The sequence below is a fragment of the Mustelus asterias genome, unplaced genomic scaffold (assembly GCF_964213995.1).
Source record: "Mustelus asterias unplaced genomic scaffold, sMusAst1.hap1.1 HAP1_SCAFFOLD_44, whole genome shotgun sequence".
NCBI classification, from domain to species: Eukaryota; Metazoa; Chordata; class Chondrichthyes; order Carcharhiniformes; family Triakidae; genus Mustelus; species Mustelus asterias.
In genome coordinates, this window is record NW_027590121.1 from 1,597,068 (window position 1) to 1,620,856 (window position 23,789).

The following is a 23,789-nucleotide window of genomic DNA, read 5'->3' on the forward strand; positions in this document are numbered from 1 at the left end:
CGGCCAACGTTGTCCACGTGATACGCTGCAGGAAAGGATGTCCTGAGGCATGGTACATTGGGGAGACCATGCAGGCGCTACGACAATGGATGAATGAACACCGCTCGACAATCACCAGGGGCAAGAGTGTTCTCTTCCTGTTGGGCAACACTTCAGCGGTCACGGGCATTCGGCCTCTGATCTTTGGGTAAGCGTTCTCCAGGGCGGCCTTAACGACACATGACAACGCAGAGTCGCTGAGCAGAGACTGATAGTCAAATTCCACACGCATGAGGACGGCCTCAACCGGGATCTTGGGTTCATGTCACACCATCTGTAACCCCCACGACTTGCCTGGGTTTGCAAAATCTCACTAACTGTCCTGTCTGAAGACAATACACATCTCTTTAACCTGTGCTTAACGCTCTCTCCACCCACATTGTCAGCACCTTTGAGACTTGACTACATGTAAAGACTCGCATTCCAATCATTATTTTGTAAATTGAGTTTGTATCTTTATATGCCCTGTTTGTGAACACATCTCCCACTCACCTGACGAAGGAGCAGCGAGCGCTCCGACAGCTAGTGGCTTTTGCCACCAAATAAACCTGTTGGTCTTAAACCTGGTGTTGTGAGACTTCTTACTGTATTCTATGACCGAGCCAGTTCTGCATCTACCTTGCCAGGTCACCTCTGATCCCATGCGACGTCACCTTCTGCACAAGTCTGCCATGAGGTACTTGTCAACGGCCTTACTGAAGTCCATGTACACAACATCCACTGCCCTACCCTCATCAATCATCTTCGTCACTTCCTCGAAAAACTCAATCAAGTTAATGAGACACGACCGCCCCACCACAAAACTATGTTGTCTCTCGCTAATACGTCCACTTATTTCCATGTGGGAGTACATCCTGTCTCGAAGAATCCTCTCCAATCATTTCCCGACCACTGACGTAAGGCTCACAGGCCTGTAATTACCTGGAATACTCTTGATATCCTACTCAAACAAAGGAACAACATGGGCTATTCTCCAATCGTCTGGGACCTCTTCGGTAGCCAGTGAGGATACAAAGATTTCTCTCAAGGCCCCAGCAATTTTCTCCTTTGACTTTCTCAAGATTCAGGGGTAAATCTCATTAGGCCCTGGGGTCTTGCCTACCTAAATATTTCCCAAGAACCCCAATACTTTCTCCTTTTTAATCTCAAAATTATTCAAACTATCTGCACACCCTTTCCCAGACTCATTATCCACCAAGTCCTTCTCTTTGGTGAATGCTGACGCAAAGTACTCATTTAATACCTCGCCCATTTCTTCCGGCTCCACGCACAGATTCCCTCCCCTGTCCTTGAGTGGGCCAACCCTTTCCATTGCTACCCTCTTGCTCTTTATATATGTATAAAAAGCCTTGGGATTTTCCTTAATCCTGCTGGCCAATGATTTTTCCTTTTAACCCTTACTCCTTGCTTACGTTTCGTTCCACTTTCCTTGTGTTCCACGCTTGCTTCGTGCCTTGCCAGCCTCCTAGCCCCGACAAATGCTTGCTTGTTCTCGTTGGCTAGGCTCACAATATCTCTCGTAGTCCAAATTTGCCAAAACTTTCCATTCTTATCGTTCATCCTTACAGCAATGTGCCAGTCCTGTATCCCTATCAACTCACATTTGAAAGCCTCCCACATGCCAAGAGTTGATTTGCCCTCAAATATCTGCCCCAATCTACATTCTTCAGTTCCTGCCTAATATTGTTGTAATTAGCCTTCCCCCAATTTAGCACCCTAACTTGAGGACCACACTTCTCTTGTTCCATCAGTACCTTAAATCTTACTGAATTGTGGTCACTGTTCCAGAACTGCTCCCCCACTGAAACGTCGACTAGCTGGCCGGGCTCATTCCCCAATACAAGGTCAAGTACTTGCTAGTTGGACTCTTTACATACTGTTTCAAGAAGCCCTCCTGGATGCTGCTTACAAACCTTGCCCCATCCACGCCCTTTGCACTGAGTGAGTCCCAGTCAATATAGGGTGTGTTAAAATCTCCCACCACAAAACCATGTTACTTTGACACCTTGCCAAATTCTGGCTACATATTTGTTCTTCTATCTCCCGCTGGCTGTTGGGCGCCCTATAGTAAACCCGAACATTGTGACTACACCCTTCCTATTCCTGAGCTCTACCCATATTGCCTCGCTGTATGGGCCTCCGAGCTGTCCTCCCACCATACAGCTGTGAGTTTCTCCTTAATCCTTAACTGCTCCACCCCTTTGACGTCTCCCTCGAACCAGCCTGATATGCTCAACGTTAAGCTGCCAATCCTGTCCTTCCCTTAACCAAGTCTCTGTAACAGCAACAACATCATAGTTCCAAGTACTAATCCAAGCCCTCAGTTCATCTGCTTTAACTGTTACACTTCTTGCATTGAAACAAATGCATTTCAGTCACCTCTTTCATGAGCAACCATACCCTGACAGCCCTTTCTCTGAGTCTTACTGGCCCTACTCTCTGGTTCCCCTTCAGTTAATTCACCTTTGCTTTGGTTCCCACTCCCCTGCCAAATTAGTTTAAATCCTCCCGTGTGACATGAGCAAACCTCTCGGCCATAATATTTATGCCCTTCCAGTTTCGATGCACCCCATCCTTCTTGTAGAGGTCCCACCTGCCCCAGAAGCGATCCCAATGGTCCAGATATCTGAAACCCTACCTCCTACACCAGCTGTTCAGCCACGTGTTGAGCTGTACTATCTTCCTATTTCTAGCCTCACTGGCACCTGGCATAGGAGTCATCCTGAGATTACAACCCGAGAGGTACTGCTTTTTAACTTTCGACTAAACTCCCTACACTGCTGCTGCAGGACCTCATCACTCTTCCTACCTATATCGTCAGTACGAATGTGTACCACAACCACTGGCTGTTCACACTCTCCCTTCAGAATACTTTCTGCCCGTTCAGAGACATCCTGGACCCTGGCACCAGGGAGACAAGATACCATGCTGGAGTCTCTTTCACGTCCAAATCAAAATCATTTAAAAATCGTTTCAAATCATTTGGAAAACACATAAATTGTCAACATCACTCCTCTGTCCCTAACAGGCCCATCACCCGTGGCTCCTCCCAATCACCCCAACACCCATCACTCCTGAGTTCTGCACCATCCTGCATCCCACCACGAACCCCAGGATCCCTTATCACTCGAGACTCTCTCCATCACCTCTGGCTCCCTGTGTCATTCCTGCCTCACCTTTTTCCACGCACCCTGATTATATTTCATCTAAGATTCCTTCCATTGTGTCACAGACGTGCCCATTTGTTCTATCAGGTCTGATTACATTAATACATTACAGCATGCAGTAGCAAATCTCAATAACCCCTCAATCAAACTGGTAATTTTGCAGCAGCATGATGTATGATCTCATTGTTTATTTCCCTTCCTTACAGTGAACTTAGTCACCATTGTGATCCTCATTCGCAAAAACTGTGGTCTCTCCAGATGTGTCACTCGTTATCTGGTGGCCATGTCATTGGCGGATCTACTGGTTATTATCCTCGACCTGATATTGAGACACATTCCGATTGTTTTTGATGAACAGTTTCATTTCCTGAAATTCATCCCCGTGTGTAATATCCACGCCGTCCTGCTTTATGCAGCCACTGACTGTTCTGTCTGGTTCACCGTCACTTTCACCTTTGATCGATTTGTGGCCATTTGTTGCCAGAAGCTGAAAAAATAAATATTGCAGTGAGAAAACGGCATCTGTAGCCTTGGGAACAGTGACTGCGCTGAGCTGCTTAAAGAATATTTTCTGGTATTTTATGGTAACACGTCAGTATGTATTGATGAACGACCCTTGGTTTTGTAATTACTCATTTGATGTCCTGTTTTCTCCAGTTTGGGGAGCAATTGTGTTCCTCCATTACATTCTAACCCCATGTATCCCATTTGTTCTGATTCTGCTGCTCAATGTTCTCACCGTCAGACACATTTTAGTAACGAGCAGAGCCCGCAGGAGACTGTGGGCTCACTGCAATGGGGAGAGTCTCAGAGACCCAGAAATGGAAAGTCGAAGGAAGTCCATCATTTTACTGTTTGTTCTTTCAGCCAATTTCATCCTGTTATGGTCAACGTTAATGATTGATACTTTAGCTTTCCAGATGTTCTGGTTGGGGTATCCATCTCCATACAGTGCGATTTTTGTTCGGGACTTGGGCTTCATGCTGCAGCTCCTGAGTTGCTGCACAAATACCTTTATTTATGCGGCCACCCAGACTAAGTTCAGGGAGCAGTTGAAGAATGTGATGAAATATCCCTTTACTCAATGTCATTAAGGGAAGAACTGAACCACTGAGAGTTTCCAGATTTTTGTTTTCATTTTCATTTACATTTCCTGAAAGGGGAGGGTACAGACAGGACAGGATCTCCATAGATTCATACAGTTGTACAGCAGAATCGGTCCATCAAGTCTGCACCCACAATAACTACCACTCAAGTCACATCACTTACATGCTCTCGCACTTGTCCCATATCCTTGACTGTTATGATGTTTCATGTTCTCATCCAAATACTTTTTAAAGGTTGTAAGATTTCCTGCCTCCATTACATTCACAGGCAGTGCATTCCAGATTCTCACCATCCATTGAGTATTTTTTTTTCAAATCCCCTCTGAATCCCCTGCTCCTTGCCCAAAAACTACGCCCCTTGTGATTGATCCACAACCAAGGGGAATAGCTGCTTCCCATTCAGCATGTCCATACCTCTCATAATCTTATTTACCTCAATCATGTCTCCTCGGCCACCTCTGTTCTAGAACAAAATAACAATCCAAGCCTATCCAGTCTCCCTTTATTGCTCAAATGCTCCATTCTATGCAAAAGTGTGGTGAATATCCTCTGTACCAGTGGAATCACATCCTTCCTATTGTGAGATGACCAGAACTGTACGCAATATGCCTGCCGTGGCCTAACCAGTGTTCTGTACAGCTCCAACATTATCCTTGCTCCTCTACTCTCTGCCAAAACTGTTAAAAGCAAGTGTCTGTATGTGTTCCTAAATATCATATTCAACTGCTCTGCGGCCTTGACGGATCTATGAATAATTACCCCAAGAACCCTCTTTTCCTCTGAGCCTCCTCGTGTCCTGCCATTCATTAAATACTCCCTTGTCTGGTTACTTCTCCCAAAGTGCATCAGCTCGCACTTATCAGGATTAAATACCATCTGCCACTGCTCTGCCATCTGACCAACCCATCTATATCTTCCTGGCAACTACAGCCTTTTTCTTTACCCTTAACCACCCCACCAACCTTGCTTATCATTCCTCTACATTATCATCTTATTATTTGTGTAGATAGCAAACAATATGTGTCCCTGCACTGATCTTTGTGGTACGCCACGAGACACCAGCTTCAGCCACTCAAGCAGCCTTCTTTGATGATACTTTGTTTACGATTACGAAGCCAGTTTTGGATCTGCATTGCAAAGTTTCCCTGAATTCCATGTCCTTTAAACTTGTCAATCAGTTCCCCCATGTGCGTCCTTGTCAAAGGCTTTGCTAAAATCCATATAAACTACATTAATTGGACCCTCGCATTGGCTAGGTCAACTGTCCAATATCCACCTGCCTTGTTCTGACTTGACAGCAAAACAATGACAATGATATATCACCTCACCGATTCACCCTTCCAGCTGCCCATTATCCCGCTGCTTCATTCTGATTGGACAGCAATCATCCAAACATCACCGTCTTGGAAAGTGGTTCTACAATTCCCACAGTGCAGCGGTGGGGGTGGCCTGAAGAAATGAGGTCATGTAGAGGGCACGAGCTAACCGAAGGGAAGTGAGGTCACAGAGGGCACCTCCATAAACATCTGGGGTTCAGAGTTAAGTGTTGCATTTTCAATTTGGAGTCAAAATGGGACAGGAGCTTGAAGGGGAACAGGAGGGTCATTCGGCTCCAGAATCAGTCCCAGCGAGAGAGAGGGAGGGAGGGATAGATATCTAGCATAGAAATAAAGCAATAGGATCAGACACCTAGAGAGAGAGAGCAAAGAACAAAGAACAAAGAACAATACAGCACAGGAACAGGCCCTTCGGCCCTCCAAGCCCGCGCCGCTCCCCGGTCTAGGATTGAATCCTGAATCCAGGATCCCCTCCCAATTTGCCAGCCTATCTACATACCAATATCCTATCCACCGAGCTGTCCCTCACAGCTACGATGCTTTGTTCATTACAACCTATTAACTCACCCCCACCCCCCCCATTCCAGACCATGTGATCTCCAGGGAGAGGCGAAAACCCAGAGTGAAAAACCCCAGGGCCAATATGGGGAAAAAAAAATCTGGGAAATTCCTCTCCGACCCCCTGAGGCGATCGAAACGAGTCCAGGAGATCACAATGGCCCTGATCGGAAAATGCTTCCCAACCCTAGTCATTTCCACTTCCACGAACACCATATGAATTCCCTGCCCCCGAGACAGGTTCCCAACTATCAGAAAGAAGGGGAGAGTGAGGTAGAGCGAGAGGGGCAATGACAGCGTGGGGCAGTGAGAGAGGTAAAGAGAGAAGGTGGCGCAGTGAAAGCGTGGGACAGAGACATCATGGAGCAGAGTGAGTGGGGAAGATAGAGATTGGGGTAGAGTGAGAGGGGCAGAGAGAGAGAGGGGGTAGAGAGATAGTAGCACATGGAAAGAGGGGGCAGAGATAGCAGGGGCATAAAGGGAGAAGCGGCAGAGATAGTGGGGAACAATAGACACAAAAAAAGAACAAAGAGCAAAGAATACAGCACAGGAACAGGCCCTTCGGCTCTCCAAGTCTGCACCGATCATGTGTTCCTAACTAGACCATCTGTTTGTATCCCTCTATTCCCAGTCTGTTCATGTGGCTATCTAGATAAGTCTTAAATGATCCTAGCGTGTCTGCCTCAATCACCTTGCTTGGTAGTGCATTCAAGGCCCCCACCACCCTCTGTGTAACGTAGGTCCCCCGCATATCTGTATTGAACCTTGCCCCCCTTACCTTGAACTTATGACCCCTTGTGTTTGTCATTTCTGACCTAGGAAATAGCTTCCAACTGTTCACCCTATCTATGCCCTTCATAATTTTATAAACTTCCGTCGTTCCAGGGAGAACAACCCTAGTTTACTCAATCTCTCCTCATAGCTAATACCCTCCATACCAGGCAACATCCTGGTAAACCTTTCCTGCCCTCTCTCCAAAGCCTCCACGACCTTCTAGTCATGTGGCGACCAAAACTGGATGTAGTATTCCAAATGTGGCCTAACCAACGTTCGATATAACTGCAACATCATATGCCAACTTTTATACTCCATGCCCCGTCCAATAAAGGCAAGCATGCCATATGCGTTTTTCAGCACCTTTTCCACCTGTGCTGCCTCCTTTAAGCATCTGTGGACTTGCACACCCAGATCCCTCTGTGTGTCTATACTCCTGATGGTTCTGCCATTTATTGTATGGCTCCCCCCTGCATGAGATCTACCAAAATGCATCACTTCGCATTTATCTGGATTAAATTCCATCTGCCATTTCTCTGCCCAGTTTTCCAGCCTATCTATATCCTGCTGTGTTCTCTGACAATGTTCATCACTATCTGCAACTCCAGCAATCTTTGTGTCGTCCGCAAACTTACTAATTAGACCAGCTATATCTTCTTCCAAATCATTTATATATATCTCGAACAGCAGAGGTTCCAGTACAGAGCCCTGCGGAACACCACTAGTCACAGACCGCCAGTCAGAAAAAGGCCCCTCCACTGCTACCCTCTGTCTTCTCTGGCCAAGCCAGTTCTGTACCCATCTAGCTAGCTCACCTTTGATCCCGTGAGATTTAACCTTTTGCATCAGCCTGCCATGAGGGACCTTGTCAAATGCTTTACTAAAATCCACGTCGACGACATCCACGGCCCTTCCCTCGTCAGTCATTTTTGTCACCTCCTCAAAAAAATCAACCAAATTTGTGAGGCATCACCTCCCTCGTACAGAACCATGTTGTCTATCGCTAATGAGATATTTCAGTTCTAAATGTGTGTAGATCCTATCTCTAAGAATCTTCTCCAACAATTTCCCTACCACGGACGTCAAGCTCACTGGCCTATAATTACCTGGGTTATCCTTCCTACCCTTCTTAAATAACGGGACCACATTTGCTATCCTCCAATCCTCTGGGACCTCACCTGTGTCCAAGGAAGAAACAAAGATTACTGTTAGAGGCCCAGCAATTTCTGGGCACAGGGAAGAGAAAGAGAGACAGAGAGTTGGGGTGGGGGGGGGGGGGGGGGTGGGGGGGGGGGGTGAGGGGACGAACGTTAGTGAGAGACACGTGAAGAGAAAGCCACAATAATGGAGAATAATGCTGGAGTTATATACAATAATATTTCAAATTTAGAAATGAACTACGTTTAATATTTTAAAAATGAAAGGAGACACCAAAATAGCTGAGAATGCACAGCCAAACACTGCATGGCTGCAGGGTCTCTCTCTGAGGAACATTGAACGCCTCCCTGTGCTTACTGAAAAAGTAATTGTAGAACTATCCAAAGACTGATTCCCATCTCCGATATTGACAAAGGGACGTAACAACTATTTTATGTCAGATACGTTGGATGTTAATTTCCTCGACATAAATGTGAATCCTGTGTCTCCACTTGGAATACAAAACGACAGGTGTTAAAAGCTAGCCCATCGAGCTGTCCAGGGCTGCCGTCTGACAGTCTGTCAGTCTGTATGTGTTGTGTGTGTCCTGTGAGCAAACCAGCTGGACGTTTGCCACATTGAAAACGATACAGTAACTGGAGCCGTAGCCCTACAAAATAGCCAGCTGTTGCAGGAATATCTAAAGCTCCCTCTCTGACTGTGAAAGTCAATCATCCAGCAGAACAATTGCAGCTGGAAAAGTATCTGGAATCTCTCTACTGAACAACAGGACACCTGAGCTGAAGAATCTGTATCGGTCACAGCGCTCAGCATCTACTCCACACCCCTCAAGGACAGTTCCATACAACTTTTTATTTGTATTTACTGACTATTAAACACAATTGACACATCTAAGCTGTATGAATGTAGAGGCAAATGTTTTACCACTTGTTCTTACACTTATAGGAAGGAATAAACACTCTATTTGGAATTGTACAGCCTCGTTACGCCATTTTTGCAGCGGAAAATGTCATAAAGCGTGAATGGCACCCGTTTTCGCACCTGACGCGTCATTATAACACCCGGATTCCGAGCGCGGTCAGCCTCTCAATGGAAATGGGCGAGTGGTTGATTGGTTTATTTCATTTTACGGTAGTGTTGATTTCCATGTGTTTCGCAACACAGTGCTCGATCGTCTGGGCTCGCTTGATTTTATGGCCTTGTCGTGAGAGGTTCTCTGCATTGAGTAAAACACCTGCTCAACATGAATGGGGAACAGTCATGTTGGCCTTGCGGGTGGAACTGGACGCCATTGAAGTCCTCCAGCGAGGCCGAGTGCAAGGCGGGGGTGCCCATAGGGAGTGCCAGACTGGCAGTACCACCCTAGCACCTGGGCAATGCCAGCCCTTTTTTATTATATTAATGTATTAGTCACATGCAGACTTACATCAACACTGCAATGAAGTTACTGTGAAAATCCCCCCAGTCGCTACACCCTGGCGCCTGTTCAGGTAAACTGGGGGAGAATTTAGCATGTCCAATCCACATAACCAGCACGTCCTTCGGACTGCATGAAAACCGCAGCACCCAGAGGAATCCCACGCAGACACGGGGGCAACGTGCAGACTCCACACAGACAGTGACCCCAAGCCGGAAATCGGACCTGTGTCCCTGGCGCTGTGAGGCAGCACTGCTAACCATTGTGCCACCGTGCCACCTGTGCAATGCCCACAGGGCAGTACAGGAGTGGGGCTTGTGTGGGCAGTGCTGGGGGCTGTGCCAACGGAGGCGGACCAATGTGGGAGGGGGCCCGCTGCCACTCTGCCTGCCGTCAGTGGGAGAGAGACGGGAGCCCCGATCGTTTTGTGTGTGGACGGGGCAGCGAGGGCTACATCCCCGCGATTTCGGGGGAAGCGTGGGGAACTAGTTGTGGCTGTATGCTGTAATAGGGGCCTGACAGCTCTCTCTGTGCCTGTCAGACCCCTGCTGCTGCTAATGCACATGTGCGGCATCAGAGGTCTGGTATGCTAAGCCCTGCCCACAGCCTGCCTGGCTAGAAATTGACTAGCCCATCTTTTCAGAGACAGAGTGCACAAGATTGGGCGTGAAAATTGGCCCCAAAAAAGGACCTGGAACTCTCCGATTCTCAGACTCGCTGGATACTTAGAAAAAATCTTGTAAAATTTCACCCTTTATTAAGTGAGGAAAGACTGATTAAATTGATTCCTGTTTTAATATAACTATTGAGTCTGGAAAACAAATTGAAGGGAAAGGGATGCTTGATGTATTAAAAATTCATGCTACGTGCAGAGGGTGGGTTGAAAAAACTCATGGAGCCAATCATCCCTCCACACCAGGATGTGTGCTAATTGGTGGTGGGCGTCCGGAACAAGCTGCCAGAGGTAGTAGTAGAGATGGGTACAATTTTGTCTTTAAAAAGCATTTAGATAGTTACTGGGTTAGATAGTTATAGAGGGATATGGGCCAAATGCGGGCAATTGGGATTGGCTTAGGGGTTAAAAAAAGGGTGGCATGGACAAGTTGGGCCGAAGGGCCTGTTTCCATGCTGTAAACCTCTATGACTCTATGAGTCAGGCAATTGACATTACTTGTGACGAGTGAGAAACTGAACAGTATGTCTGCAGGCCCGCATTTTGCAATGCTGAATTTACTATTTCTGCCAACAATGAGAGACAGAGAAGGGAGTCCATCAAGCCTGTCCACAATACAAGTGAATTAAATGTGAATTGCAGTCACTATTGCAATGCAGGAAAGAGTCACCATGCGCACAGCAAGATCCCCGGTGATGTGATCAGCTGTTGCAGCTTGTCGACTGAGGTTTAAAAATCTTGGAGAGCTGTCCTCCTTTAGGAACGAGTGTGGTGAAGTGTTTAAGATGCTCCAGAAAGGCCAGGTGGAGCATCTATTTAGTACTTTATCTGAGCAATTCACTGCGGAGACGCTCCGACTCCATTCGCACTGGCAGTGCAAGTGGCAGGTGGAATCTGCGCTAAGGTCTCTAGAGGCAGACCTGAAACCACAACTTTCTGAATCAGAGGCGATAGAATTGAGAAACGTAACAGTTAACACGGAGACGCGGATAGAACTTTAACTGGAGACACCACCTGTGCCAGTTCTGTTTGGTGAGGTTTTTGTACAGCGACAGATGAGTTTTAAACATCTGTGTCTCTCAATACGCAGAAATAGACAGCGGTGTCTTGGATTTCTGCTCGAGTAATCGTTAAAGGAAAGTTATTTTCTGCATTAGTCTGACCGGCCTCGAATTTTCCCTTGGCGAAATCTGCGTCTCTTCTGTCGTTTCTATATCGGTGCAGAACAAAATGTGGAGCCTGCTCCGTGTGCTATCTGTACCAATAGAGATCGGGTTCATTGTTGTTTGTTGTGTAGCTGCAGTCCATTTTCACTCTATCTCCTTCAGTAATATGCTGTTCAGTCTGAGGATGAGACACAGAATCTGCTTGAATCAGCCCTGAAATAAAACATAAGGGAAGGTTCAATGCAACACTGAGTGAAAAATTCCATGAACATTACCCTACTGCAAACAAACAAGGAGTTATAGTTTTACATACCAAACACCAGCCAAAGTATAACAAGATGCTGAAACCACTTGAATCCCATCATTTCTTGGCCAGTAATCTCTTTGGATCAGATGTGTGGAGATACAGATATATTGACTATTGTCATCTTTTAAGTTAAGCGACTGTTGTACAGAAAGCAAAAACAGAAGGCGAGGAAGGGCCTTGTGATTTTTTTCCAATATAAAGTAGCAATCCGAAAACTGGGTAGCAGCATGTTAACACGAGTACTCAGCTAGTTTCTCCACCTGCACCATCTGACAGTGTCCCTGCTCTGGGCGGGGTTGTGTTTGGCAATTCACCCCACCCCTTCCCTCCACAAACCACTTGTTCATTAAATATAACATTCGGACAAGTAATTTGTGATGGCAATATTTTTGGAGATAAACTCATTTTTCTTTTCGGAATGCTCTCGATGGATGTGTTTCATCCAAACGCTTGCACTTTTCCTGGCCGGTTGAAACTCTGGTGGTGGGGGGTGCATGAGGTGGAGGATTTCGAGAAATAGACAGCCACGTTTCATGCATCTTATGTCTGCTCATTTGGACTGGATCTTCTTGATGAGGTGTTGGAGCAACTGTCTTATCCTTAGTTTTCACCTCCACTGGTCTTCTGCATGTAGTATCGTTTTCTGCCTCCCAAGCTGGGGAGTGTCCAGCACTCATCCGATGTTATACGGGAGTCATTGTTATTCTGTACTTGCAACCTGTCCTGGGAGTGAGTGCAGGCAATACTTCTGGAAATAAACTCCTTTTTCTTTTCGGCATTCTCGTGATGGATGACGTTTGATGCAACAGCTTGCGCTTTTCCTGGCCGGTTGAAACTCTGGTGGTGGGTGGTGCATCAGGTGGAGGATTTCTAGAAACAGGCATCCCCATTTTATGCGTTCTTTGGATTGGATCTTCTTGATGAGGTGTTGGAGCAACTGCCTTATCCTCAGATTGGTCATCACCACCACTGGTCTTCTGCATGTAGTATAGGATTTCATCGTTTCCTGCCTCCTAAGCTGAGAAGTGACCAGCACTCATCCGATGTTGTCCGGGAATCTTTGTTATTCTGTACTTGCAACCTGTCCTGGGAGTGAGTGCAGGCAATATTTTAGGAGATAAACTCGTCTTTCTTTTCAGAATGCTCTCGATGGATGATGTTTGAGCCAACAGCTTGGGCTTTTCCTGGCCGGTTGAAACTCTGGTGGTGGGTGGTGCATCTGATAGAGTTATTGGTGATGCCCTTTCTAAGTAGTTGAAGATGTGCTTTACTGAAGCGCTTGCACAGATGGCAAACTTTGAAGACCTCTTTGGGGGTTGCTTTACTGGATATCTGATACTCGTAATTTGTGGTGTGGACTTTTTGAAATCGTTGGCCAGGGTTCATTATTGCACTCATGTACGAATCACACCGAGGAAGTATGTTTTCCAAATGACTGGCATCCATTTTGTCTCCTTTGAATTTACAATCAGATTACATATGTGTCTTGAAACAACATTGTATATATTGGGCTTTGCAGGGTTGGCGATGTATGTTCTCCCCCTATTAACTATAATAGGTGGAGGATTTTGAGAAACAGGCATCCCCATTTCATGCGTACTTTGGATTGGATCATTGATCACGCCCAGCAATGCATTGGGATCAGAAGAAAAATCCCCACGAATTCCAAATGAAAATATAGATCGAACCTCCTTTCTACGAATATAGTCAGGCTTTTGGTAGTAATCAAATGGAACAGGCTGTTGTTTAATTGAACAACTAAAACGTCTTATTTTTGTTTCACTGAGTCTGAAATAAAGCTGGAACCGATCACTGGTCTGAAACCTGTTTGAATGCTCAACTCCAGGAAATGCTGTAGACGATTGGAGGAACTAATATCCCATCAACGTGTTCACACTGACAAGAGACTGTTCTGGTCCTCTCACTCTGGGACTGGGTTCAGCTCAACTCACTGTAAACCAGCACACTGATGCTGGGGAGAGGCTGTTCACCTGCTCAGCGTGTAGGAAGGGATTTATCTGTTTGCCCAACCTGTTGACATACCTGAGAGTTCACATGTAATTACTATGATTAGATTCTTCTGTTAATAACATCCAGGACTGAACTATGTTCTTGGGTCTGTTTCTGATGATGTTAATAAACTCCACTTCAGGTAGAGGTTAATATTCTGGGTAAAGGATAAATAAATCAGCTTTGTGTTAAACATAGTGTGACAAGTCCTTTTACTGTCACCAACATAAGTTAGTTCCTTTTGAAATTCTCTCCCTCCCCCGTCTCCTCCAACAAGTGTGAGGAGCTCATGGAGCTTCTTTGTCACTAAGATTGAGACAATCTGATCAGCTGCCTCTGCTGATTCTCTCCCTTCCACTGGCCCATGGAGCCAAACTGTCTCTAAAAGCTCCTCCTTCCTTGAGCCTTAAACTTGCCTCTTTCTTTAGTTTTTCTCCTATCTCCTCTCATCCCCTCCAAAGCTCACCTTCTCCGTGAGACTCACCCTCTGCTCCCTTCACTCTATTCTCACTAAGTTGCTGACCATCACCTTCCCCGTGTGAGCTGATTGTTTTAATTGTTCCCTTGCCTCGTGTCCTGTCACTCTGCAACACTGCCAACATCAGCCTCCTCCTCAATGAACCAGCTCTTGATCCCACCGTTTGTGCAAACTAGCACCCCATCTCCAACTTCCCTACCTCTCTAAGATCATTGAATGTCTTGGAAAATGGAGTTTGAGGGGAAACTCACAGGAAAAATCTCACAGTAAAATTTCTCCAAGTTTATGAAACAGGAAGGGCAGCTGAAGTGAGGATTGGTCCCTCAGCAGGTAAGACTGAACAATCATGGGAATGAAGGAAATGGCCCAGACTCTGAACAAAATATTTGTCCCGTTTTCAGTGAAAGACACAAAATACAATTGTGTTGGAAGCAATTCAGAGAAGATTCACTGGGCTGATTCCTGGGATGAAGGGGTTACTTTATGAGGAAAGGTTGGGTCCGCACACAGAGTTTCGAAGATTGAGAGATGATCTTATTGAAACCTAAAATTCATGGGGGGGCTCGACAGGTTGGATGCTGAGAGGATGTTTCCCCTCATGGAAATCTCAAACTGGAGGCTGAGTTTAATAATAAGGGAGGTGAGGAGGAATTTCTTCTCATTCACTTTGGAATTCTCTCTCCTTGGAGAGCACTGGAGCTGGATCATTGAATACATTCAAGGCTGAGTTACACAGAGCTTTGATCAAAAGGGAGTTGAGGGAACGGGAGCGAGGCAGGAATGTGGAGTTCAGGCTGCAATCAGCCATAATCTGATCAGCCACAATCTCATTGAATGGCAGAGCAACCCCAGTGGGTGAAATGTCGACTCCTGCGCCTGTTTCTTATAAACTTCTGAAAAGGAAGGAGCTGCAGCAAGCAGCATAATTAAGGACCCACACATCCTGGACATTCTCTCTTCCACTTTCATCCATTGGAAAAAAGGATACAAAAGTCTGAGGTCACGTACCAACTGATATAAGAATAGCATTTTCCATGCTGCCATCAGACTTTTGAATGGACCTATCTCACACTAAGTTGATTTTTCTGTACACCCTAGCTATGACTGTAACACTACATTCTGCAATCTCTCATTTCCTTCTCTATGAACGGTATGCTTTGTATAGCGTGCAAGAAACAATACTTTTCACTATATACTAATACATGTAACAATAATAAATCAAATCAAAATGCCACCATAAATAAAATACATGATCTGGAATATCCATGAGAATGCAATCCTGAAATTACAAAAAGGATTGATTCAGGCATCTCACCTTCCTGAGACACCAGTGAGCTCACATTACAGTGAAGTCAATTCTGCAGTGATCACTTGTGATAATACTGTGCATTTAAGGAAGGTATTTTAATCCTGATTCTCTGGGGGGGTTTTGTATTGTTGCCGTGATGTCTGATGAAAGCACAATGGGCCTTTTTGTTTATCTGTAATTTGGGCCGAATGGAATGTCCTGGAGTTTTACGAGTTTATGTCCCTTTTGAATTGTTGTGGGAAGATTGATTGACAGGTCAAGGTCAGGTGGTTCCTTCACAGAGGAATCCAAGGATTCACTTTCAGTTTTAGGTAGAAGCTGTTAGATCCCAGACTGAAAAGCAGTATTTCTGTGTCTCTCCCTGGTATTAGAAATTCTGCTGGCTCGATGGAAGCAGTCTTTCTTGCCTTTCTGGAGTGAAAATTTTGCTGAGAGTGGTTTGCTAGCTCGAGGCAAGCAGTGGCTCTATCTCTACCTCGACGGTGCTGGGAGCTACAGGACGGGGAAGTCAGCATTTCAATTCTCCATCCAAAGGACTAATTCACAGCAGGTGTTGCAGAGCTGCAAAATCACGTGAGCATCCGCATTTTCTGTGCTAAACCAAAACCATGTGTGTATGTTGATAAGAATGTTGTGTTGGAACAGTACATTGAGCTGTTAATGTTTACACAATATCATGGGGGGGGGGGGTTTCTTGTTTGTAATTGGTAAAAGCTCTTGCTAAGTTTCTTTCTATGTGTTAATTGTATTTTTAAATAAACTTTGTTTGATAAAAGCTCCCCAGTGGCTCACTTGAATCATACCCGTGCCAAAGTCAAAATGCAAAGCTTATGATCTGGGATGACTTCATAAAACACCTTGGAGTTTCTGACCTGGATTATAACACACTGCTATGTGGACACTCTCCTTCTTCACTAATTCCCATCTCCTACTGTCTGGCAGATTGGAGAGGGACTGTAAACTTGGGTTTCTGTATTTAGTTCCTAATTTTATTGATTGTCACTCTAACCCCAGTCTCCGTGCCGTCACACCAAATAAATAATTAAAACTAATTGGGACTTAAATGGTGGTGAGTCTATCCAGCATTCTCTGTGATGGGGAAAGTCCCCTCTCTACATCATGGGAGACGAATGCACAATAACAGCGTTGGATTGTTTGGAGCATGCCCAAGGTGAGTGATGGTGAAGAAGAGATTTTTTTCCCATTTGCTGCCGGTAAGTGGTGGCAGAGGCAGCGAGATATGAGGGAGCGGTGGAGCTGGCAGGTGGATGCAGTGGGTCATTAACACCCAGGGTTGGTAGCAAATCTGGAATAAAACCCTGCAGGTTCTGCATTTGCAGCTCCAGGAATTCTGCTCCAGACCAGGGTCAGATTAATGGTTGCCATTTTGTTTCAACAGGGAGCAGAACACATGTGTGGTCACCTTGACACAACAGCGAGGGGGCGGGGCTTCAGAGTCCCAGTGACCAGGAGAGAAAATCATTGATTTTACTGTTAGGCTGCAGGCAGGAGCTGGAGATCTGAACACTGAGGAGAGGGAGGGAGAAAACTGGGAGTGGAGGAAAGAAATGGTGGAGATGGTGAAATAAAAACAGAAAACGCTGGAAAAGCTCTCGGTCTGGCAGCATCTGTTGAGAGAGAAACAGAGCTAATGTTTCATGTCCAACGTGACTCTTCTGAAGAAGAATGAGAAAGGACGGCTGGTCCTCCAACCAGAGAGAGAGTGTCAGAGGCGGCTCTGAGCAAGAGCTCCCTCATTGGCTGTGCCGTGTCTGTCACCGGAAACAGCCGAGAAGCTGTCGCCAGTTTATACCCGGGACCAGAAGCTGCTTATTCTCAATTAAACAGGGAATTCCTGCAAACACACTGCAGCTCCTCTATCTGAAGATCCAATGTCTGTTGTATAATTGTCCCAGGGTTAACAGGCTCCTCTTAACTCCTCCAACTGATTTTTCACAGATTTATTTTAAATGGCTTTATTCTAAATTAGTAACACCAGCTTTAAAGTCACTGATTCAAGACTATCACAAACACATTAAATCATCACACAATAAATACCAGTCATTTTTCAGACTGGAATTTTAAACCCACTGTTTCGCTCTCACTCAGGAACAGATCCCAGTTTTACACCATTCTCTGATTTGACAGCACGTTTTCAGCATTCACCGCTGTTCTTCCTGTCTCTAAACACAGTTGTAAAGGAGCTTCTGTTCCCTGTTTAGGAGCTCAGAGCCATGTGTGAATTCACTGGGTGCTGAAGGGTCAGTATTTCCAATATTCACTCCTCCAGTTTCCAGGTCGCGTCTGTCCCTCACTCAATGCCTGTTGTATTGTTGTCCCAGCGGTTAACAGGCTCCTGTGAACTCCTTCATCTGATACTTTAATGCAGACTTTTATAAATTATTTTGAATGAGTTTGTTTTAAAATAGTAACACCAGCATTAAAGTCACTGATTCAAGACAGTCACAAAAACATGTTAAATCATCAATGGCTACTGAGTACAGCCAGGCCTCAGGCAAAGGTTTCTGAGTCGATTCTGTGCAATGGAATGTCTTATCAGTGTTGCCACAGTGACCTGTCTGCAGTGAAGAGTCTGTTTGAGCCTCGAACTCAGACTAAACTCTCTCCCAAACACACGAAATATTAGACCCCGCCGTACATCAATGAATTGTCATAAGTTATAAAGGGTTTAGATACAGAAATCATTCAAGCTGGAGCGTGTGTTTGAAAAAACTATCCTACATTTACTGGAATTTTTTGAGGATATAATGAGTGCAGTTGACAGAGGGGAACCGGTGGATGTGGTGTATTTAGATTTCCAGAAGGCATTCGATAAGGTGCCTCACAAAAGGTTGCTGCAGAAGATAAAGGTACACGGAGTTGGGGGTAAAGTGTTAGCGTGGATTGAGGATTGGCTATCTAACAGAAAGCAGAGAGTCAGAATAAATGGGTGCTTTTCCGGTTGCCAATCAGTGACTAGTGGCGTGCCGCAGGGATCGGTGCTGGGGCCTCAACTATTTACCATATACATAGACGATCTGGAGGAGGGGACTGAGTGTAGGGTAACAAAGTTTGCGGATGACACAAAGATGAGTGGGAAAGCGAATTGTGTGGAGGACACAGAGAGTCTGCAGAGTGATTTGGATAGGCTAAGTGAGTGGGCAAGGATCTGGCAGATGGAGTATAACATTGGTAAGTGTGAGGTTATCCACTTCGGAAGGAATAATTGTAAAATGGACTACTATTTAAACGGTGAAAAATTACAACATGCTACTGTGCAGAGGGACCTGGGGGTCCTTGTGCATGAATCACAAAAACTCAGTTTGCAGGTGCAGCAGGTAATCAAGAAGGCAAATGGAATGTTGGTCTTTATCGCGAGAGGGATGGAGTATAAAAGCAGGGGGGCAAGAATTAGGGGGCATAAGATGGGAACAGAAACTGTCAGGGAAAGGCACTAATGAAAAGTGGAACTTTTTCAAGGAACAAATACTGCGTGTCCTTGATAGGTCAGGCAGGGAGGAAATGGCCGAGTGAGGGGACCATAGTTCACGAAAGAGATGGAATGTCTTGTGAAAAGGAAGAGGGAAGCTTATGCAGGGATGAGGAAACAAGGTTCAGATGGCTCGATTGAGGGTTACAAGTTAGCAAGGAACGAGCTGAAAAAGGGGCTTAGGAGAGCTAGGAGTGGACATGAGAAGTCTTTGGCGGGTCGGGTCAAGGAAAACCCCAAGGCTTTTTACTCTTATGTGAGGAATAAAAGAATGACCAGGGTGAGGTTAGGGCCGGTCAAGGACAGTAGTGGGAACTTGTGTATGGAGTCAGTGGAGATAGGCGAGGTGATGAATGAATACTTTTCTTCAGTGTTCACCAAGGAGAGGGGCCATGTTTTTGAGGAAGAGAAGGTGTTACAGGCTAATAGGCTGGAGGAAATAGATGTTCGGAGGGAGGATGTCCTGGCAGTTTTGAATAAACTGAAGGTCGATAAGTCCCCTGGGCCTGATGAAATATATCCTAGGATTCTTTGGGAGGCAAGGGATGAGATTGCAGAGCCTTTGGCTTTGATCTTTGGGTCCTCGCTGTCCACAGGGATGGTGCCAGAGGACTAGAGAGTGGTGAATGTTGTTCCTCTGTTTAAGAAAGGGAATAGAAATGACCCTGGTAATTATAGACCGGTTAGTCTTACTTCGGTGGTTGGTAAATTTAGGGAAAAGGTCCTTAGGGATGGGATTTACGACCATTTAGAAAGATGCGGATTAATCCGGGATAGTCAGCACGGATTCGTGAAGGGCAAGTCGTGCCTCACAAATTTGATTGAATTTTTTGAGGAGGTAACTAAGTGTGTTGATGAAGGTAGGGCAGTTGATGTCATATACATGGATTTTAGTAAGGCGTTTGATAAGGTCCCCCATGGTCGGCTTATGATGAAAGTGAGGAGGTGTGGGATAGAGGGAAAGTTGGCCGATTGGATAGGTAACTGGCTGTCTGATCGAAGACAGAGGGTGGTGGTGGATGGAAAATTTTCGGATTGGAGGCAGGTTGCTAGCGGTGTGCCACAGGGATCAGGGCTTGGTCCTCTGCTCTTTGTGATTTTTATTAATGACTTAGAGAAGGGGGCTGAAGGGTGGATCAGTAAATTTGCTGATGACACCAAGATTGGTGGAGTAGTGGATGAGGTGGAGGGCTGTTGTAGGCTGCAAAGAGACATAGATAGGATGCAAAGCTGGGCTGAAAAATGGCAAATGGAGTTTAACCCTGATAAATGTGAGGTGATTCATTTTGGTAGGACTAATTTAAATGTGGATTACAGGGTCAAAGGTAGGGTTCTGAAGACTGTGGAGGAACAGAGAGATCTTGGGGTCCATATCCACAGATCTCTGAAGGTTGCCACTCAAGTGGATAGAGCTGTGAAGAAGGCCTATAGTGTGTTAGCTTTTATTAACAGGGGGTTGGAGTTTAAGAGCTGTGGGGTTATGCTGCAACTGTACAGGACCTTAGTGAGACCACATTTGGAATATTGTGTGGAGTTCTGGTCACCTCACTCTAAGAAGGATGTGGAAGCTCTGGAAAGAGTGCAGAGGAGATTTACCAGGATGCTGCCTGGTTTGGAGGGTAGATCTTATGAGGAAAGGTTGAGGGAGCTAGGGCTGTTCTCTCTGGAGCGGAGGAGGCTGAGGGGAGACTTAATAGAGGTTTAGAAAATGATGAAGGGGATAGATAGAGTGAACGTTCAAAGACTATTTCCTCGGATGGATGGAGCTATTCCAAGGGGGCATAACTATAGGGTTCGTGGTGGGAGATATAGGAAGGATATCAGAGGTAGGTTCTTTACGCAGAGAGTGGTTGGGGTGTGGAATGGACTGCCTGCAGTGATAGTGGAGTCAGACACTTTAGGAACATTTAAGCGGTTATTGGATAGGCACATGGAGCACACCTGGATGATAGGGAGTGGGATAGCTTGATCATGGTTTCAGATAAAGCTCGGCACAACATCGTGGGCCGAAGGGCCTGTTCTGTGCTGTACTGTTCTATGTACTATGTTCTTATGCTGCAACTATACAGGGTGCTGGTGAGGCCGCACCTAGAGTACTGTGTACAATTTTGATCCCCTTATTTAAGAAAGGATATATTAGCTTTGGAGGTTCACCAGGTTGATTCCGGAGATGACGGGGTTAGCTTACGAGGAGAGATTGGGTAGACTGGGCCTGTACTCATTGGAGTTTAGAAGGTTGAGGGGAGATCTTATAGAGAGACATATAAGATAATGAAGGGGCTAGACAGGGTAGAAGCAGCGAGGTTATTTCCACTTACAATGGAAACAAGAACAGGGGGGCACAGCCTCAAAATACGGGGGAGTCAATTTAGAACAGAGTTGAGGAGGAACTTCTTCTCCCAGAGGGTAGTGAATCTTTGGAATTCTCTGCCCAATGAAGCAGTCGAGGCGACCTCGTTAAATGTGTTTAAGTCACAGATAGATAGATTTTTAACCATTAAGGGAATTAAGGGTTATGGGGAGTGGAACTGAAGTGGAACTGAACCCACTATCAGATCAGCCTTGATCTTATTGAATGACAGAGCAGGCTTGAGGGGCTAGATGGCCTACTCCTGCTCCTATTTCTTATGTTCTTATCTCCACATCTTGGAAATATATCACCATTCCTTCGCAGTCGCTGGGTCAAAATCCTGGAATTTCCTCCCTACCAGCAGGGTGGATGTACCTGCACAACATGGACGGCAGTGGGTTCAGGTCCCATACATCACAAAGGTCGACACTCCTGCGCCCCGACAAACATGGCGATCGCACCTGCACCCTGCTGCACATCTTAAATCTCTTCCCCTGAAAGATATTTGATTTTGTTGAAAAGCTGATTGTGGTCAATCTCAATGAAGCACCGTGACATGTGTATTACCCAGTGACTCGATTCCTTTTGTTGGTCAGTCATGTTTGCAATTCAATGTTGTCTATTTCGGAGATATTTCATTCAGAATGAGGAGATATGTAATGAATAAAAATATATTAATATTAAACATTGAACAGCAAACAAATATTGGGCAGAACTGGTTGAAATTATTTGAAGGAAGATGAGAATGATGCATTAATGTTTGAGCAGAAATCATTGCTCCCTTAGATATTTGCCGGACGACCGCTTATCAATGTTGAAGTTCAAGATGAGTTGAGAATTCAGGTTGAAAGAAACGGTTTTTGTCTTGTATTAAGTGAATGGGCTCTCAGTATAACCATTGGAGCCTGCAGCAACACAGTCGAGTTGAACATTGTGGTCAGGCCAATTGGCGGCGCTATGCTGTCAGCTGTTTCTGTAGTGTAGTGGTTATCACGTTCGCCTCACACGCGAAAGGTCCCCGGTTCGAAACCAGGCAGAAACATTTATTGAAATTATTCATTTAGTATGAGGGAAGTTTTGCATGGTTTCAGTTGTTGCTGAACATGATCTGAATCTCGATATTGTCACCATGTTATCTTTGGTCTGACCTCGGCCACAAATGCTCTCAGCGAAATCAGAAATGCTGTATTTTAAGACGCAGTGAGGAAATAAATGTTTGTACTTTGACACCGTGCGCATATTAGCAACTTGTTCGGTCCATACCAGAATTTAATGGATTTATAAATGCAGACTAACATAGTTAATCACCATGTGAAACAGGTGTAATATAGTGTGTGTTCATAAAGACAGACAGAAGTGAAACTGTAACTGAACTAGAGGAAATGGCGCACATTTCCCGGAAGCATATTTTTAAAATTGTTCTTCATAATAAAGAAATGGGAAAAAAATCACTCAGGCAGATGAGTAAATCGAAACTCAGTGTCGATCTGCTGGACTTTTCTATAGATGAACGGGATTTAGGCGCCAGAATGTTGCACACGCAGAATAAAGAGGGATGAAGTATAACCAGCAGATCATTATTAAATCTTTTTCCTTGAAAGATATTTGATATTGTGTAAATGCTGACTGTCTCAAATAAGCACCATGGGATGTGTATTACCCAGTGACTCGATTTCTTTTATTGGTCAGTCATGTTTGCAATGCAATGTTGCATATTCCCGAGATAGTCAATTCAGAATGAAGATGTATGTATTAAATACATGTATTAATATTTAATATTGAATAACGAAACAAATATTGAGCCAATGTTTCGAGTTTGGATGACCCTTCATCAGAGCGAAGGGCAAAGAAAATCAGACAAGATTTATATTATGAGGGTGGAAGGGGGGTGCTGTAATTGGACAAAGGGAATGAAAAGGAGAATGGAGAAGGCTGAGAGAGGTGTGAAAAGTGTGAATCAGAATGGTGGAGCAGAGGTACAGATGGTTTGCCCTGAATGGAGGGGGGTTGGTGGGGGAGGGGGGGGGGGCGGTTGGTCGGGGGGAGGGGGGGAGGGGGCGGGTGCGGGCAAGAAGAAGAGCAGGAATGAAGAAGTTGAAAAATGGAAGTGACAAAGAAGTATGATAAAATGAATGAATGAGATGAAAAGAAGAAACAAAATGAAATAAAATGAATGGAAATGGGGTGAAGGTGGAGGGGAGAGTCATGCTCTGAAGTTGTTGAACTCAATGTTCAGTCTGGAAGGCTGTAAAGTGCCCAATCGGAAGATGAGGTTCTGTTCGTCCAATTTGCATTGGGGTTCACTAGAACATTGGAAAAGGCCAAGGACGGACATGTGGGCAGGAGAGCAGGGTGGTGTGTTGAAGGGGCAAGTGACAGGAAGCTCTGGGTCCTGCTTGCGGACAGACTGAAGGTGTTCAAAAAAGCGGTCACCCAATTTGTGTTTGGTG

At 45.3% G+C, this 23,789-nt stretch overlaps 1 protein-coding gene and 1 non-coding gene across 2 annotated transcripts in view; one reads left to right on the forward strand and one right to left on the reverse strand.

Moving 5' to 3' along the window:
• Nucleotides 1-23,789, reverse strand: part of LOC144483022 (uncharacterized) — a 1,062,789-nt gene that overhangs the window by 885,983 nt on the left and 153,017 nt on the right. The window lies entirely within an intron of this gene.
• Nucleotides 22,309-22,381, forward strand: trnav-cac (transfer RNA valine (anticodon CAC)). The gene has a single exon. It is a non-coding gene; the product is annotated as a tRNA-Val (tRNA).